This window comes from Phalacrocorax aristotelis, chromosome 2, assembly GCF_949628215.1.
Source record: "Phalacrocorax aristotelis chromosome 2, bGulAri2.1, whole genome shotgun sequence".
NCBI lineage: Eukaryota > Metazoa > Chordata > Aves > Suliformes > Phalacrocoracidae > Phalacrocorax > Phalacrocorax aristotelis.
This window is the reverse complement of record NC_134277.1, coordinates 56,393,876-56,405,190: the sequence shown is the minus strand read 5'-3', so window position 1 is coordinate 56,405,190 and position 11,315 is coordinate 56,393,876. Positions and strand designations below refer to the sequence as shown.

Here is an 11,315-nt window from a genome sequence, read left to right as displayed (position 1 = left end):
TTCAGGTAGAGGCTTATTTAACTAGCTCAGCCATTTTTTTTTAAACAGGCAACAATGCCAAAGATAGTCTGCACTCACAAATGCACAGTCACAGAAAAGCTCGTGACCCCCTCATGACCAGCCATAATGGCACTACTAAACCTGGGTTAACTCTTTGCTTATTATCTTGCCCTCTGTCCCAACAGCCTCTTGCTCTTCTGGAAAAGATACACAGGTATCTATGGGATACACAGGTCACTATGGGTTTCCCAATTCAAACTACCTCTGTTTAAATTGTCTTACGTTTACCAAAGTTACCACACAGATGTTTGTAACGTAAATCCTTATAACCATGAGAAACAATGAAGAAAGCTCATATTCCCACCCCTTTCTCTTAGTAGCTTTGGGTGGATAATTTGGTGACTCATATTGTACAAGTAGAGCTGCATTGTTGGGTTATGAAGTGCAGTTGCAACTTGAAGACAAGTGCATTGTATGCTGATGGTCTTGACAGGGCTGTAGAGCACGGCAGAGCTTGAGGGTGAGGTGTAGTGCCTCAGGGTGTGGATATTTTCCACACCTACCTGTGTTCTAAATAAAGCAGTGTCTGCATATTATGGTGACACTTTGTAATGACACATGCCAAAGGATCAAAAGATGAGAACAAAATCTCACAGACTATAAAAGAGTTCTGGCATTTTTGCAGAATAAAGAAAAGTTACGTGAAAATGTGGAAAAAAAAAAAAGGTAGTTGATTTGTGACCCATTGTAAAATTTGTCACTGCCATATCTAAGATTAAAAACTGGTTAATTTTAGGCTTATGGTATCTGTTATACCAAAGGTACCTCTGAGCCATGAACATGCTTGGCTCAGCAGTTACTTCCACACACCTTTAGTACTGGGGAGAGGTTCCAGAGGGTCCAGTACACAGTCATGCAGAGCTTAAGGATACCAAGGGGTTGCAGGAGATCATTACAAATGATTTCTGTCAGCTTCGTCTTAGTGGTAAGGTTTGCCATTAAGCAATCAGCCATGAGTGATTGCCAAAAGTAAAATATATTAACATAGTGGCATGGGCTGCTCCTTTACACCTCTCTGTAATGCTTTAGGTAAAGCATTGCTCCCATTCAGATCATTATTACACACTCTTGTCTTTCAGTCATTGGTGCCTCAAACCCCAACTGATGGGAGTGACCAATGGATTTCATCATAATGCACAAAGACCCCTCAAGACTTCAAGCTTTTTTGAAGGGTAGTTGGTTACCATAGCTAGGACTTGTGCTGTGTTTGAGCTACTCTGCGGGGCAGGATGATCACATTCTCACTAGGGCTGTTTCCGTTGCTGTGCATTGCGGTCTCTGGCAGAGATGAGCTAAGGCTTGTGAAAGGCTCAGGGTAGTAGACTATTTACACCATAAGTTTTCTCCAGTCATACAATGCTTATTGTCATGGACCGACAGAATCACATTTCATTGGTTCTAATTTTGGGACTAATATAATCCTTTTAAGAAATCGCAGCTCTTAAATGGTATTTGGATTAATTTCAAGAACACTTAAATCATTGTTCACTTGTTCTCTGTAGTAAACAAGACTAAAACATAATGGGAAAGAGTAAGCTATTGAAACGTGAGGAGAATGAAAACCATCAGTATTTAATAAAGATAGTCTATGCATTGTCACCAAACATTGCACAAAGTTTCTGGAGAGCCTTAAACCGTAAGTCCCTCCCAAAATGCATATTCTGCCTACGGTCAGATCTGTAGTCTTTTCCAGATATCTGGCTCTACTCGTCAGATCTAGGCTGTTTTTCCTGAATATGGTGAATAACAGGGCATTGGTAGGATTGCCTACAATGGCAGCAAGAAAGACATACTCATGCTCACATGCAGCCTACATCTCGGTCCTGGTCTTGGCTCTCTGTGTATTTTTCCTTCATGCAAGTGGTGGTGGGGTTGGGTACTGCTGGCTGTACGTTGCAATAATAATACAGTGACCTCCAGTGCTTAAATCCTTTGCTTCCAGACCTACCACAGAGAAGGAAACAGTGAGCGAACAAGTTAGCTGCAAGGTCATAGGCTTAATGAGGTTTTAAATATTGCAGCTCACAACAGAAGAGTTTGAATTTGTAATGACCCTAAATTAAACAGGAGGGATAAAGTAAAACTCTAGAATCAATTACTATTATTACCAGGGCATGGTAATAAACATACATTTCTGTGTTTTCCTATAACATCTCTCATTGAGGATATTAAGGCAATTTACTACTAAAAACCTATCACTCTCTTGTGATGAAGGTAAGTAATACATAGGAATGACTTCCCCGTTTTTGTGAAATCACTTCTCTCTTCTTTAATAACATACGATAATATTACACACCACTGTGGGTCAAAATGTTTCATTTAATGTCACAAAAAAATGGCAGAATATAAAAAGCACCAGAAATTGATGAATATATCATGGCTAAATGTCTAATATTCACTTCCAAGCACCACAGAAATATTAATAACCATTTTGCAATTACTTCTCACACAAGTGTTTTCAAGGGACAGGATAGTTTTCTGCCTCTTCCTTTCCATCTATTACCAAAGCACAGAGCTTTGATAGTTAAATGTTACAACAGGGCAGTTTTCCTACTTGCAGAATCATTATCATTTCAGATCCTGGCAAAAAAAAAAAAAAAAAGAAACCTTTCCTGAATATTCCATGGACTTCCAGCAATTTGGCTTGTCCTGAATTATAAGTGGAAGTGGTTAAGCAAAGAAATATTTTTTTTTATCCCCTCCTTTCCCCAGGCTTGCTTTGAATGTCCCTAGGGAAGCCAGGCTTGCAGTCTGAAAACCTCTACTCTGAACTGTTGAGTACTGAACAGAGCAGCAGGTACAGTTTATTAACACCAACGCAGTTCCCTTCAACCTGTCATTTTCCTTGGTTTGCTCCTCAATTGCGTGAATTTTTTTGTCCCCAGATGTAGTCCATATTTTCATTCTGGAACTTCAATAACAACTCTAACATTGCAAGAAAGGTGGTATTGCTGAGATCAAAATGAGCTATATACTCATTCCAGCTCAAGGTTAATACTGCCAGAACAGGCTGTAATATGGGACTACACTGTCCTTTTTAGAATATACAACAGAGAAGCAAGGAAGAAATATTCCTAATTGTCTTCAATCTAGTGACAGTGAGCTTTTTACAGTGTGAAATTCCACATAAACAGAAAAAGGTTATGTCAATAAGGACAAGAAAATGTAATAAATTCTACATTTTAGTTGTGTATCTGAATCATGTGTCTACTGCAATTGTAATATCAGTGATGAGTCTGACTGGATTGTATCATCAATAAATCAGGACCCCGTAGCTCTGTGACTCAGATATCCTTCAATAAGGTTTTCTACCTTATTGGTTACATTTCTTGATGCAGAGCTGCCTTTTTTTTGATATAATAATTGATCATAATATGCAAATAATTACTGTAAATGTAATTAGTCTGAGAAAAATGCTGTATTCTACTTATGAATTTCCCCAGTGAATAGCATCTTTGGTCAAATCACACAGACTTTTTGTCACACTTGCGTTGCTTCAACGACAGAGAAATGCCAGCTCTTTTCCTTTGGCTAAGAAACAAATTGCCCACTCTGTTTTATCCCTTGTATAAACTCAGGCAAATGATGAAAAACTGCAGGAATAGCAGCTGTACAATGCTGATCCAGTTGTCTGAAGTGAATAGAACTGCTAGAAGGCATAAAACTTGTGGCGTGCACTGTTTTCTTTGGCACTTGAAACCATGAGAAAACAATTGTTTCAGTGACAATGCACAGTTTCTGAAAGTTTGAGGTTATGACAAGGGTGGTTAAATGGTGGCTTTTGAATGGCATGTGGATTGTGAACAATTCCAGTACAGCATGTATGCCATATCTGCAGTGTATAATTGGTTGTTTGGCTGTGCTAGCACAAAGGCTGCTGGGCAATTCATATCCTCAGCCGTGGAAGAAAGTGAGCTGGCATTGCTGGGCCTCTCGGGACCAGCTATACTCTGGGGCTGGTTCCCTCCAACAGGGAGCTACGGCCCCCCGCAGAGCCATTGCCACCTGTAAACTGCTACGGAGCTCTCTGAGGAGGGCCCTGCTATGTGAGACAAAGCAGTTGCCCAGGACAGCATATTGCTGGGCATGGTAAAATATTTATGTCCCTTTTGCCCATTTTTACCTTACAACTGCTGCTGCAGCCAGGTGCGGTGTTAGATGTTAGTGTAGCACCCCTGGCAGGGCAGGTGGCAGTGACTTTCCCTTCTCCTAGCTTCTCTCTTTCTCCCCTTCTTAGTCCTGTCCTCTTAATGCTGGAAGAGCAAGTACCACTTTGCTTATGGCCCTGGCTCAGAGTTACGCTCAGCCACCTGGAGGTGATGGCATGTAGCTAAATAGTCGGGAATTTATTCTCCTGCCTCCCCTTGAATGTGATCTTGCCACTTTCCTGGGTTACTTTCTCAGGCCTGCAAGTACAGATACGCTCATCTTTTTTGCAGTTATCATCGGTGTCAGTAGAAGGTGCTACCTTCAAAAGCAACTGCAGGTGTTATGCACCTAGAAGAACAGGGAATCTGACATTTAAACAAGACCAACCATTGCACGTGGCATGTCTTGAATATTACTTGCTACTCTGGAGAAGACTGAGCATGGTTACTCATAGTCTCCAAATTTAGTTCACAGGACAATATACATTTACATGCAGTTACCTGCCTATACTTTTCCCTTGTATTTTGCTCAGGAACCAACAAATGCAATTCATCTGACCCAACAATAAACCACCATCTAAACAAGTAACATTAGAGACTTTTTTTCATTGAATTATTATGGTCAGTATCTGTCACCCTGATTTATGATGAGAAGCACATTGCTATTCAGGCAATTATTGATTTCTGTGGGTTTGCACTCAGGGTAATGCTGTTCTCAGCATGCAGGATCACAGAGAAGGTGAATTTTCTCATCAAATTTTCAGCAGCAGCAGCAGAGTTGCTAGCTCTTTAAGAAAACTGAAACAACAGTGGTCATGTTACAAGCTCAAGCCCTGACTTTAGAGAAATCATATGATACGTTCAAAGTCCGAAGCCACTTTGCTCATCCAAAAGCTGCAATGGGTAGAGTGGCTCAGCAGGATATGTCAGGCAGGCGTGGCTCATATTTTAAATAGCAATAAAGAGCTTCAAAGTTCTTCAAAGAACTAGAAAAATCTACAAACTATCCTTCCATTTTGTGAAATGAGGTCACACCTTCAGCAAAACTATGTATTGTATTTTGTCACTGACTCAATGCATTGGCTGACTAATTGTGACTAAACAATTTTACAAGTAATGCAGCAATTACGTAGCAAAATCAGAATGAATTCAGTACCACCTGAAGGCTGGGAATCAAATTCCATGGCAATATGGCAAGTGTTCTAAGTTACAGGAGATGAAATGTTAGGGAAGCTGATTTGAGGCAATTTGTGCACAGAGACAGCAAAAAGCTCTTTATAGAAATGGGCTATTTCATTTTATTTCTTCCTAAACCAGGATTCACTCATTTCTCTTTCTAACTCCCATACAGATATCAATTCCTCTGAGAAACCTATTTCACAGCAGTAGCTTTGTTTGGATAGTTCAACTGACGTGAAAAATACATCTCAAAATGCAAACTGTGCTGTAATTTTAATTGCAATTGATAACTGATCACATTGTATATTGTAAGGTTTTAAAATATCACCAGTGTGTGGAATATTAGTACCGGGGTCTATTCCTGCTATTTATAAACATGGTATAAACTGAAATTAACCATCAGTTCTGTTCCCAGAACTTTATAAAAATTTTACATTTTAAGGACTTTTTCTGAATGATGTAACTAATTAAAATTTTTATTTTTGTGAACTATTGTATTCTATTGATGAACCCCCTTTATCACAATATTTCGCAGAGGCTTTTCCAGTTCATTAAAGAGACTGTGATTTAATAATTTGGCCAAGGAAAATCTGCAGGTCCTTTGAAAATTATCTTAGCATGTGTGGAATAGGTCCCTTTTTTTCTATCAAGGAAAAAAGTAGCGTGCAAATATGATACTAATGTGCTGAGGACGACTTTTTATCCTCATGCAATATTAGCTTCTCAAGAAAATTCTCAGAATATATTAAGGCATAAGATGGTGTAGTCTGTGATTACTTGAAAATGTGAAACCTTACTTTGTCTGTCACTCCTACCCCCATTTTCCTGTGCAATGGCTGTTTTCTCTTTTCAGAAGCTAAAGCAACACAGACAAACCTTGTTTCCTGAATGACTGATGGGGTAATGAAAATTAATAGTAGCCTCTAAAAACACCATTGATTTTTTTTAAAATCTCAAAGACTGACACCTTATGTTTGTATTTGAAACAAGTGTATGTCTCTCTGTTGTAATAAACGTAGGTATGCATGTATACCCTGATACCTGTGAGCGTTGTCTGCAGACTCTGAGGAGCTCAGAGGCATATTTCAAATTCACTTCAACAAGGGCACCAGGCTGTGTTATAAGGGTTTCGCAAAAATCTATCCCTTAGAATCTTGTAAGTAATCTCTTGGATATCCTACAGGCTTTCTTTCATAAAGCTTTCAACACAGAGTTGAGTGGGCTGCGCATGTGTGTGTGAAGTTGCCCTGATTGAAACGCCAATATTCACTCGCTCTCTGTACTCTGAAATTTACTATTGCAATAAAATGGAAGCATTCCCTTGCATACCAAACTGAAGTGGCTATGAAGAACAACCACTGAAACCTCTCCTTCGTTTCATGGTTTCGGTTTAATTGACATCAACGTTCTGTTCTTCCTACTGGCCTATTCATTGTCTCCCTCTCCTGGAGATTCAGTCTGGATTCAGCGTACAGCAAATTCATTACTGAACTGCAGCACCTTCTCTCTCTGAAAGGAAGGGGAAAGAAAGAAATCACACTGTAATTAGAATCACAAGCATCTAATCTCAGTTTCTTCCCCCCTTCCCCTTCCCCTTCCCCTTCTTTCCTTCCCCTTCCCCTTCCCCTTCTTTCCTTTCCTTCCCCTTTCCTTCCCCTTCCCCTTTCCTTCCCCTTCCCCTTTCCTTTCCTTTCCTTTCCTTTCCTTTCCTTTCCTTTCCTTTCCTTTCCTTTCCTTTCCTTTCCTTTCCTTTCCTTTCCTTTCCTTTCCTTTCCTTTCCTTTCCTTTCCTTTCCTTTCCTTTCCTTTCCTTTCCTTTCCTTTCCTTTCCTTTCCTTTCCTTTCCTTTCCTTTCCTTTCCTTTCCTTTCCTTTCCTTTCCTTTCCTTTCCTTTCCTTTCTTTTCTTTTTTCTTTCCTTTTCTTTTCTTTTCTTTCCTTTTCTTTTCTTTCCTTTTCTTTCCTTTTCTTTTCTTTTCTTTTCTTTTCTTTTCTTTTCTTTTCTTTTCTTTTCTTTTCTTTTCTTTTCTTTTCTTTTCTTTTCTTTTCTTTTCTTTTCTTTTCTTTTCTTTTCTTTTCTTTTCTTTTCTTTTCTTTTCTTTTCTTTTCTTTTCTTTTCTTTTCTTTTCTTTTCTTTTCTTTTCTTTTCTTTTCTTTTCTTTTCTTTTCTTTTCTTTTCTTTTCTTTTCTTTTCTTTTCTTTTCTTTCTTGGTATTTCCCACAACATCCATAGCAAGCAACCCACACCACCTCCCCCATCTCCCAGTCCGAATCTCTGCTGAGGGAGAATGTGTTAAGGGGATATTTATCTATCTCCCTGACTCCAACCAACCAGTGCCAGAGACAGTGTAATACAAAATATTTCTGAATAATTCATTAAATGATTGATGGGCAAAAAATATTGCAAACAATCTATTTTAGGCATATTATTTAATCAGCAGCAATAAAACTGCTTATTTTGTAAGGCACATGAATAATTAATTTTAATACTAAAGGATGAGAATTCCTGTGATGCATGATTTGTAAGAACGACACAACCAGCTCTAATCAGAGACAGGGGAGCAGTCCTTCTGCAAGACTGGGGCCCCAAAAGTGTTTGAAATTAGTGTACAAGAACTGGCATGGTATAAAATAAAGAGAGCAAACAGGCAGCTTTGGTAAAATCTTGCCTCACTTGGGGAAATAAAACCAAGTATTACCTGTAGAGACTAGGAAGAATGATATGGGGCACACAGTACGTGGAGCGTAACCTTCACATTAATGCAGTTTCTTGGGGAAAAGCATTGGGAAAAGGATGTGGTAACATATTAGGGAGTACTGTGTTACAGAAGATATTTTTAAATACTGAATATACAATGATCCGAATGCTCTTTTTAGCATAGTGCAGACTGTGTGGGAAAAACCTGGCTTTCTGGTAGCTCTCTCTTGTTTGTGGGGCAAATCCTCTTCAAGAGCTATCTCTGACATTTGTATGTAGCACCTGTGGGGACCATGTAGCCTTAGAGCTCAGCTGTGCTAGGGATGGTATTGTGGAATAAGTTGATTATGGACTATAGGATAACCACTAAGAAACTATTAATTTATTCTGCACTTACAGCTCACCCCATTTCTAAAATGTGTCAAAAACATGGTAAAAATTAGGGGCATCTGCCAGTGGGATTTCACAGCAGATGCCACATCAATGTTATGCGGCATACCAGAATGGGAGCTTACTTCTGGTGAGAGCAGAGACGTTAGTCAGATGAAGAAAGTTTATTGTGGCTTCTGTAGCTGAGAACTTAGAAAAGGTCCTAACACTTCACATTACATCTGGCTCGGTGGAAGGACAGTCTCAACTGCTACTGTAGGCTTAGATTCTGTGTCGGTACCTGGTTAGGAATCAGTAGATTCAAAGTAGCTGAACCCAATCAAGAGAGTGAGGTAGATGGTAGACGCTGTCTCCATTCAGTGGGCATTTCCTAAGTATTTAGTCCTTTAAAAAAAAAAAAGTAGAGGTACGGTGTAAAAATACCTACAGAAACTGAAGCCCTTCAAAAGAGCACTCTGCTGGTAAATAATGTAATAGTGTGTATCACTCATTCATTAAATATCACTAAATAATTTAAAATGATCTGTCATTTGAAATGCTCCTGAAATTAAATCCATTCCCTGGTTTGTTCTGTATACACTTGTAATGGGAGTTTTGTGGGCTTTATTTGGTTTAAATTTTGAAATTTAAATTTTTAAACTTTAAAATTTTTCTTTGCAGTCATAGCATTGAGAGAAAATGGAAGAACAGTAGATAAATCATCATTTATTTGAGATGACTGTCAGGAATGGAAAAAGAAAGGTTCCTTGAAGGGAGAATAAACCCTTTCTTTGGCAGATTAGCTGCTGCCCTCTAAACCTTCCTCCTGGGAGGAGAGTACACAGGGGGTAACAGTTTATTATGTCTTTCCTTTCAACTAGCTGTTAGCAGATTTGCAAGAAGTCCAGGTCATACCTTCAGTAGCTCTCAAGCCCTGTTTTCAGGCAGCAGGGTGTGATAGCAAGGCGTGGGCCTTGGGTGAAACTTTGGTTTTGCTGATGTTGATTCAACAATTCATTGACTCAGTAGGCAGGATTTCAACCCATCTGCACCAGCCAAGTGCAGGGCACAGGCTAGCCCTCGATGTTTAATTATAAGGTGTGGGTTGTTCAGCAGGATTTTATGTCTGTACAAGAACCTTCAGTCAAATCTTTGTGGGTAATTGATGAGTTACTCCTCCTTTGCTGGATCAGAAGTAGTGGCCTGACCTTAACCACATCACTGTCTTCCTGCTGTATGCATTTTCCCCGTCTGTAACAGACAGCAAGGAACTTTACAGATTCTGAAGCTAAAATAACAAGAATCTGTGTATGCATATGAAACATGTTTCCCAGTACAGTGCTGTAGATAAAAATCACAACAAACGTACTTGAGAGTAAATGAGTGAATGAAATTTAAGACTGATAGTGCAAAATAAATTTGGACTGGCTTTTTTTGGTGGGAGGAACTCATTAGACTGTGAAAATTAATCACACTGTGCAGACTATCCCACTGGCAAGACATTACTCACTGCAAAATAATTCTGTTGTTTTGGGACTTTGCATGTATGGATTGATGGTGATTCAGTGTTTATTGAGATTTTTGGTTTGCATCTCATTTATGTTTATGCCTACCAGATGGCCTTTGTTTGTCATAGTATTTCTTAGGAAATTTTTTTTAATCTCAGATTTGAGTGTCTGCATGATGAAGATGCTCTATAAGTGAAAGAAGAAATTGAGCAATATTAAACATCGCAGAAGACAAGTGATTGCTAGGGTAAAGAAAGCAGATTATGATTACAAATAATAGTTTAAGAGAAAATCCTGAACTGATCTGGATTTTGGTTCTAGGGATAAGACCTTCAACCAAAATGCTTACCTTGCTGCGTTCCTAGTCTTGAATTTGGGGATTTAAAGTTAGGAAAAAAGCTAAAGAAAGTCAGTTTCTAAGAAAACTTTTTTAGTAGCAAGACTTCTTTTCTTCTAAACAAGTTATTAAAATCTCATTGCCTGAGACATTTATGTAGAGAAGCCCAGAATGCCTAACATTGTATTATAAGTGTAATATAGGAGCATTATAAGAAGCAGCATCTGCCTACCGTTTCAATCCCTCCTCCTCAGAATTGTAGACTTGTTCATGTTCGATCCACTGGGCTGAAGGTCAGTCCTCGTTGTCAAGTGTTGCAGAAATCAGTGTTACAATTTGTCTTCTTGCATGAGAAACAAAACTTGGCCCCTGGTTTCCAGGGAGGGACACTGACATTATGGTACTATTTGTTTGGGCGGGTATTGATCTTGCCCCTGACCCTCCCACTCCCCCTTGAATCCCTTCCTGGAACAGGAAAGGCATACAAAGATTTTGGAACGCATGAGAAGTCTTCTTTCCTCATTTCAGATAACAGAATAGTATTTTCAGTCTTTAACGATGAAGTCTTACGAACAGGAGTTAGGTCATACACCCTCAAGGAAGAGTTTTCCCACAGTAGATGCCAGAAAAGCATTTGAAAAACTTCCAGCAAAAGGACATCTTGCTATAAGATACCCTGATAATCCTTCCATGTTCAGACATAGAAACTGGCATGAAAAACTCCAGGGTCTGTTAATGTTGCAAAATTCAGCTAATAATCAGATACGCTCTTCATGCAAAGCCAAATGAAAATATAACTAACCCAGCTCCATAAATATCTATAGAGAGAATAAAAATAAAGAATACCCTTAAATAAACACAGGATGTGAAAATACTAACTCCAGAAGCCCTTCTGTTTCTGTCACGAAGCTAACTGAATTATTTTCCTTCAACTGTGAATCAGTAAGTCTTGAGGCATGATGCTGAAGGAAAGCTAAAATAAATAGAGTTAGGGACCATAGACCATTGTCTCTAAAAGA

General features: G+C 39.0%; 1 long non-coding RNA gene across 1 annotated transcript; it reads right to left on the bottom strand.

Moving 5' to 3' along the window:
• Positions 1 to 5,488: 5,488 nt before the first annotated feature.
• Positions 5,489 to 10,667, bottom strand: LOC142053904 (uncharacterized). Its single transcript, XR_012659362.1, has 3 exons — positions 10,529 to 10,667; positions 8,753 to 8,856; positions 5,489 to 6,896 (listed from the first exon to the last, which is right to left on the bottom strand). It is a non-coding gene; the product is annotated as an uncharacterized LOC142053904 (long non-coding RNA).
• Between the last annotated feature and the right edge of the window lie 648 nt (positions 10,668 to 11,315).